General features: G+C 33.3%; 1 long non-coding RNA gene across 1 annotated transcript; it reads right to left on the reverse strand.

Moving 5' to 3' along the window:
• Positions 1-4,122: 4,122 nt before the first annotated feature.
• LOC149150910 (uncharacterized) lies at positions 4,123-4,843 on the reverse strand. The gene is made up of 3 exons (XR_016263279.1): positions 4,767-4,843; positions 4,346-4,435; positions 4,123-4,211 (listed from the first exon to the last, which is right to left on the reverse strand). It is a non-coding gene; the product is annotated as an uncharacterized LOC149150910 (long non-coding RNA).
• Positions 4,844-7,739: the final 2,896 nt, after the last annotated feature.

Here is a 7,739-nt window from a genome sequence, read left to right on the forward strand (position 1 = left end):
TCATAGGAATTTGGCCTTTTGTCAGAATTTTGGAGTCTGAACAGCCAGGTCAAAGCAAAGGGGAATCTACAAAGAGAATATGAGTGGTCGCCAGGTGATACATAACGGTTCAGAGCCATTCTATAAATCCTAACCGTGGTTGGAGTGAGATTGGGAGGATGGCGATTTGGAAATGGGCTTTCAGCATGTTTACTTCCTTCTAGATAACAATGGACAAAATATTTTATTGTATTTGAAGTTAAGGATTTATTACAGAACTGGGATAGTTGCCGAGTGGAACATTGTTCCACTATAAGAGCCGAATGACATTTTATGTGTGCCCGCTGAAGAGAATCAATGCCTATTGGAAAAGGCTGGTAGAGAATTTGATTGCTTACAATAGGATTTGATTAACACAAGTTGCCTTTCTTTTTATTGTCCGTATATCGTATGGAATATATGAATGTTCGTATATCGTATGGAATATATGAATTAGGTGACAAAGAACACATATTTTATTTTATCATATTCTTTTAGATTACAATTTTATTGGTGGGAGAAATAAGTTTATATTTTTATACATTTTCCCCAAGGATATCTTTTAATTTTCCTTTGCGTTTGTATTTTGTAATTTGACCTTTTATAAAAAGAGTTGAACTTCCAGGGATTTCTGTGATCACTTCTCTTTACTAATTCTGTGATCGAAGAGTTTTATTTTTATAATTTCTATATTAAAACACTTCTCTTTACTAATTCTGTGATGAAGAGTTTTGTTTTTATATAACTTCTCTTTACTAATTCTGTGATGAAGAGTTTTGTTTTTATATTTTTTATATTAAAAATTTATAAAATGATTATAATTTAATAGGAAAATTTTTATAAATTATAGTAAAGTAACTGATCTCTTTCTTAATAATTGAAGGAGTCATATATTACTAAGATGGAAGAAGTCATATATTACTTTGCTTAGTGTATTATATTTGATCACCATATTTTTTGCAAATATTAAAGTGAAATCTACAAAATTTGACCTAATTTGGAATCCTTCATTGCAAAATCAGCAAAAGATATACATAGTTCATTGAAGCATGCAAGATTACTATAATAGTTTCGTTGAGACTTCTTAAAAAAACTTGCATATCCCTTATTTTCATTATAAGCATGCAATATTATTATAGAAGTTTCAATGATACATACTTGCATATCCCTTATTTTCATTACTTTTTTTAAGAATTTTTAATTTGTGTGGACTAACGAATTTCAATATGTTATTTTTTTATATATTTTGAATAATAGGTGTGTCCATCTTCTCTTTTGAATGGTTTATGCATTTTCACATTTTTACACTATTTTTATGCAACTATCAAGATAGTGTTTGGTCAATCAAAAGTGCAATTTTTTTTTATTTACTTCATTAGCAAGAACATAGCTCCCTAAGAATTGCACTGTAACATCCCTAGCTTCATTAGCAAGAACATAGCTCCCCAAGAATTGAACTGTAACACCCCTAGAAAGAATCAATGTAAAATCAAACATTTATGAAATAGTCATTTTAAAAGAGTTACGAATTAGTTACAAAAACTAATTTTGATATTGGTAAAAACTAAATTGTAACTAATTTTTTATATTAGTGAAAACAAACTGAATGAGGATGAAAACAAGAAAGGAAGGCAAGCTAAGGGCTCTCGCGTGGTTCAGTTCTTCATCTTATGCACTTCTTCTCTCTGGAGGTTACAGTGGTTTTACTCTATCAAGGGTTCTATAAATATTATGTTTTCGTGTTGTTTTTGTTTTGGTAGCAAAGACAACAAGCAAATATAAGTGGTTTTACTCTATGAAGGGTTCTTTAAATATTATGTCACTACTACATGTAGGGGGGTTTTAAGACAATATTTGAGTCAATTGTCTTAACTTAAGACAAAAAGAAACTCAAATATTGTCTTAAATATTGTCTCTAAGCGGGTGTCTCAAAATATAATGTCTCAAAAATTTGTCTCTATAAAGACAATATAGAACACATATTATTATTGTCTCTATAAAGACAATTTGATTTGTCTCTCTAGAGACAATTTCATTTGTGTCTCTCTAGAGACAATTACATTTTTGTCTTTTTAGAGACAATTCCATAATTCAAACTATTGTCTCTCTAGAGACAATATAAAAAATTATTTAAAAAAAAATAAATGTCCATAATTCAAACTATTGTCTCTCTAAAGACAATATAAAATATTATTTAAAAAAAAAAATTCCATAATTCAAACTATTGTCTCTCTAGAGACAATATAAAAAATTATTTTAAAAAAATTAAATGTCCATAATTCAAACTATTGTCTCTCTAGAGACAATAAAAAAAATTATTTAAAAAAAAAAAAAATTGCTCAAACTATTGTCTTGGATTTGCTCCTGCCAATCTATCTATGTATCCATCTCTATCTACCTATCCATCCATCCATCCATTCAACTATATGCATGTCTGGATATACATATGTAAGCCTGCAGATCTATGTTTTAGAGTGTGTGCTCTCCTAAAATTTGGGATATGCGTGCACATTGCATTTATAGGGTGTGCCTTGGGAAGTATGTATCATAACTGCCGTTTGAGGTAACCAGCCTATACGTCGTCTGTGTTCCCCATGGTCACTTGTCAATCTATGATCTGGAACCGAGAAGACTTGGCATCTATAATAACACTAGTCATTCTATCTAATGGGAATCATAATAACCAGGAGACTAATATGTCTGAATCGTAATAAGATAGCCACATATTACTCATATGCCACTAATACAGGGTGTTATGACCTATCAATAAGCCTAACCTGAATCCAAGTATTACGGTAATTACAACACATGTATTACCATGTTCATAAGCAGATAAGAAAACTTATAACAACAGACCCAACGTATCACTATCTATCCCTATTCAATAAGCTTAAGTATAGCACTAACTATGGTTTAGCTAATAGATCCGTAATGATTGAGCTTTATATTCACTCCTACTCCATATGTCCTAGTTGGAACCATTATTCTCCATCTCATTTGCAAGGAGAAAAGATATATCGAACTAGTTAACATTAAATAACAAGGACTTGACAATTACTGTACAATAAATAAACCATGCTCATCCTGATTCCAGGAACAAATAAATTCCCTGGTCCATTAAATCAGAGAAACATACACCAGAGAAAATTCAGGAAAACAAAAATATTTGATAATACAAAAATTACAAGCTACACAGGCAGCATCCTCAAAACTGACAGCGCTCTAGTTGCACCTCTGCTTCAGTTAGGTCTTTCTGAGCTTTCTTCCTATGATAAAATATTGGGCAGTCACGACTGCAATAAGGATAGGACATCAATGTAAGGATAAAAGAGATAGTAATTGTAAAAATTAAAAAAAAAAAAATCCTATTAATTAAAAACAAATACATGATCACACAAATGTTACAAAATACATCCATAATGTAAATTTAAATCATGTTATGAAGATGCAATGCTATGTAATACTTGAAATATAGCATTCAAAAACCTTGTGCAAAGAACATCTTGGTGCAGAGAGCCTTGGCACCGCTGACATTGTGTCCATAGTTTGCCAAAGAGCATTTCTAATTCCCTCACTGACATTGATCAAATATTAGTGTCATATGATAGAAAATCTAGGTGAGAACAATAGACACAAGGCCTACTTTAAATTCTCCAAATAAAGAGTAATGGTATTAGAATACCAGCTTACCATTTGCAACTGTTTTCTGATACAATTCTGCTTCTCTTCCTTTGCAATGTGAACAAAGTGGCTGACCTTCTTTGCTGCAATGGCAACATGAAATCAGGTAATATCATGAATTTTAGTATGAAGCAACCTAACCGGACATTCTTATTATAAGAAAGCTAGACAGTTTCTTACAAGGAAAGCAGGCATGGGATCATGCAACCTCATAGATTTTTCCACATCAAAAAGATGAGCCCTAGTAGCTTTCTAAAGCGCCAAACTGAAATAATAGTTACTCTCAATTGTGCACTACTATAAGCAAGGAAACCACATGTAGGAAACCCTGTACTTGTATTAACTAAATACCTGATAGGTGTTTTACAACCAATACAACTGAGTTGTTTCTTGACAAATTTCATAATTCCACTATTTGAAGGAGTTGATATGGAAACTTCTCGTGTGTGACTACCATGAAGAAGCTCCTTGCTTGCATTCTTCAAAATGGGCTCAAATATTCTCAACAGTGGCTACAGAGCAAAAACAGGCACTAATCAAAAACACTTAGCTGGAAAGAATTACTATCTATCAAGATATATTTGAAACACAGGTGAAATTTTCAAAAAGAGCATAAACAACAAGTGATGATGCTTTGTTCTTTCACCTTGCTCAGTTGATTCTCCAGATAATATTGTGGATCAATAGGGATGTTATTCTCCAGTACGTAAATTGGATCCTCAGATTTCTCATATGCCTGAGCCCAAGTAAACACATTAGTCATTATATCCATAATCCCTCTATAAATTATGCCTCCAAATAAAACATAACAAAATAATTAAAATAATCATTTTTTAGTGCAATATAGAGACTTATGCTGAGCACAGAAGGGGTTAATTATTACCTTGGCAACTTTTGCAGCCTTTATGATGACATATGGAACACGATCACCCATAGTTGGAGCAGTTGCAACATCCCTCTGTAAACCAAGGGCAACTTGGCTTTAAAACACAACAAAATAATTAAAATAACCATTTTGTATTGCAATATCGAGACTTATCCTGAGCACAAAAGGGGTTAATTATTACCTTGGCACCTTTTGCAGCCTTTATTATGACATATGGAACATGATCACCCACAGTTGGAGCAGTTGCAGCATCCCTCTGTAAACCAGGGGCAACTTGGCTTTAAAACACGACATCAATTTAAAAAATCCAACAATGGAGTCATTGTCAATAAAAAGCAAAATATTACAAGAGTCTTTAGATGCACTGCAGTAATAAAAATAGAGAGACAGGATTGAAATGGAACCAGAAGGCATTGCACCATTCATTATACTTGTTCTGAGAAGTTATTTCCAGTATTTACCTTCTGCATGCACTCAGCTAGTTCCACGTGTGCTGCCTTGACTGCATTGTCTTCTCCAGTCTTTGTCAGACCTTGACTCAACAAAGAGATTGTTAGCACAGGCAAACAACAATGCCCTTAAGGATATGCTGATAGCCTTGATAAAGGATATGACCTGCAAGCATCTGTTTCTGCTGCAGCTAAACAGTAATCAATTTTTCTCAGCATGAGATTAAAAATGCAGATATATTATATATTGTCATGTTTTGATTCTCTTCAATTGTATAAGAGCCTCCCTTGACACTTCTTCCTCCCATTGCTAGCAGTATATATTGACTGAATCCCTTCCAAGTACAGAATGTAGGGAGAAGAAACATGACAGACTTAAAAACGAAACTTCCATGGCCTACCCCAACTAGGTATATAGTATATACTTCTAACACTTGAAACCAGGAATATGTAATAAGTGACTTGCTCGCAATGTAAATCTCCTCTTCCCCCTATCATATTTTATCCATTTCAAAAGTAACAAATGGTCAAACAAATTTGGTCATAAACATGCAGAAGGATTCATTGTTCTCACCTTAGTTATCACCAAAAGTGACAAATCCATTATGTTCATTAACAAGTCAGAAATAGTGTTCTTGACATACTGCACTGCACCAGGTATGTCACGATCAATGAGTATTTTGTGAAGGCACTCTGTAACCAAGTTCTTCACCAGCAGGCAATTGTCCCTTTGCACTGTTTCAATGCCTGTTAATATGGAATATTTAAAAGATCGGGAATATTTAATAATTAAGAAGGTATCAAATAAATTATTTTTCTAAGAGCATTTTGCGCCTTCACAAACACTAAGGCCTGTCTTTGAAACAAAAAGATCAGGTTTGTCACCTTTAGTATCCATTTTTTCATAAGCATCTGGCTTTGTCCACAACAACCCAGCATATCTTTTCTTGATGGTCAACAAGAATGGGTTGTATATTTTTTCAAATTCTAGTTTAATAGGCTTCATAAAATCATATGTTAAATAACACACTGATTAGATGCCAAAGATGCACCAAACAGATGCAGATAAGCCACAGAAAAGCATAATTGATCATCTCGTCCTGTGCATATTTACAAAGATCTCATGGAAGTGGAATGTCAAAAGAAGATTAGTTTTAAAAAGAAAGGTGATATTAAAACATTCATCCCTACAAAAACATCATTAACAACTCTAGAGGCTTCACGGATATTTAAAATTCTTGACACTGTACCTTTGTAAATGTACCACTAATATAATCTGAGGCTTCCCTCCCTAGCGTCATGGCCTCTTCTATATTTGGTACACCAAACTGTATCATAACTGAATCTATATCTCCATATACAACCTAGATTCAAATATAAAAATATAATATCAAGATTTACAGCAGAAATCTTGGTTAGGATCAGATCACCCATTATGATTTCAAGAACTTGGATTATCACCAATATAACAAGTGTACTTCCTGTCATTACTGATCCAGTTCAAAGGTTACAAATGCCTTTAGTTGCTAAATAATAGCCTACCTCAGCATTGTACTGGTAACCACCAACTATTTTGAACCTTTCTTCAACTAGCTTCTTTGTATGCTCTATCATTTGACGGCCTGACATGTGGAAAAAAAATGAGATGATTAATGATATGAAATTTTAAAACAATACGTAAAATCGATATTGTCTAATGGAACAGAGAATGTGTCAAAGATCAAACTGGACTTGTAATCAAAATATAATAAGAGGGCCTAAGCATATCATCTTAGTTGTACAAGTACACATGACTAATTAATGCAATTCAAGAACTCGATCTTATCTGTACAAGATCGTCAATTACAGTTCATACCCTTAACATTATGCTAGGAGGAAGAAAAGAATTACATGGATATAATTGATGCCCAAAAATAATCAATGTAAATGGCTGATACATGCATATATAGAATAAGAGAGGACTGCAAGCATCTCTATCTTGTAAGTAATAGAAGCACCCATAACATTACAACTAGGAAAAACAATGGGAGAATCAAGGTGTCCATGGATTTAATGTTTTTTTTCCATGGAAGAACTGTGAAATTACCATAGCTCGCCACACTCAACAAAATCTCCAAATAGGGCAATTGCCCAACAGTGGCACTAGTAAACCCATAAACTGAATTCGCACTTATCTGCAAGTGCACACAGTCAAAACTATTTTATGTGTTTCACCAGCATACCTAGTTTTACTTTTATTCCATGTCCAAGCCATAATTAATACAGACTTGACAAAGTTTTGATTACCTTCAAATCCAATTGTCGGCCATCCAAGACAGCCTTTTCAAAAGGATCTTTAGCCTCCTAAACAAGATTACAGGAAGTTAAAAACTGAGATGCTAAGTGGAAAAAATAAAAGCATGTAACATGAACATAGGAAGCACTTACTTCACCACCTTTAGGTCTGCCTTGGCTCTTTTCCTGGTAGCCAGTAACTCTTCTAGGATCTCTGTAATATACCCTGGGAAACAGGAAAAAGAGCATTCAATTTAGCATCATCGAAAATGGTCAGCATATGATGGTTAAAAAGTAAATAATGAAATAAGTATCAGCATAGTGTTTGACATGCAAAGACATTAAGGTCTTAGCATCCTACTTTAGTTTTAATCCTTTCTAGTAGCATAGCTTCTGGTGCCTATATTAGTGTTACAACGGTACAACTGTGC

Source organism: Pinus tabuliformis, chromosome 9 (genome assembly GCF_031772625.1).
Source record: "Pinus tabuliformis cultivar Carrire ecotype Pingquan chromosome 9, CPIR1, whole genome shotgun sequence".
Lineage (NCBI taxonomy): Eukaryota > Viridiplantae > Streptophyta > Pinopsida > Pinales > Pinaceae > Pinus > Pinus tabuliformis.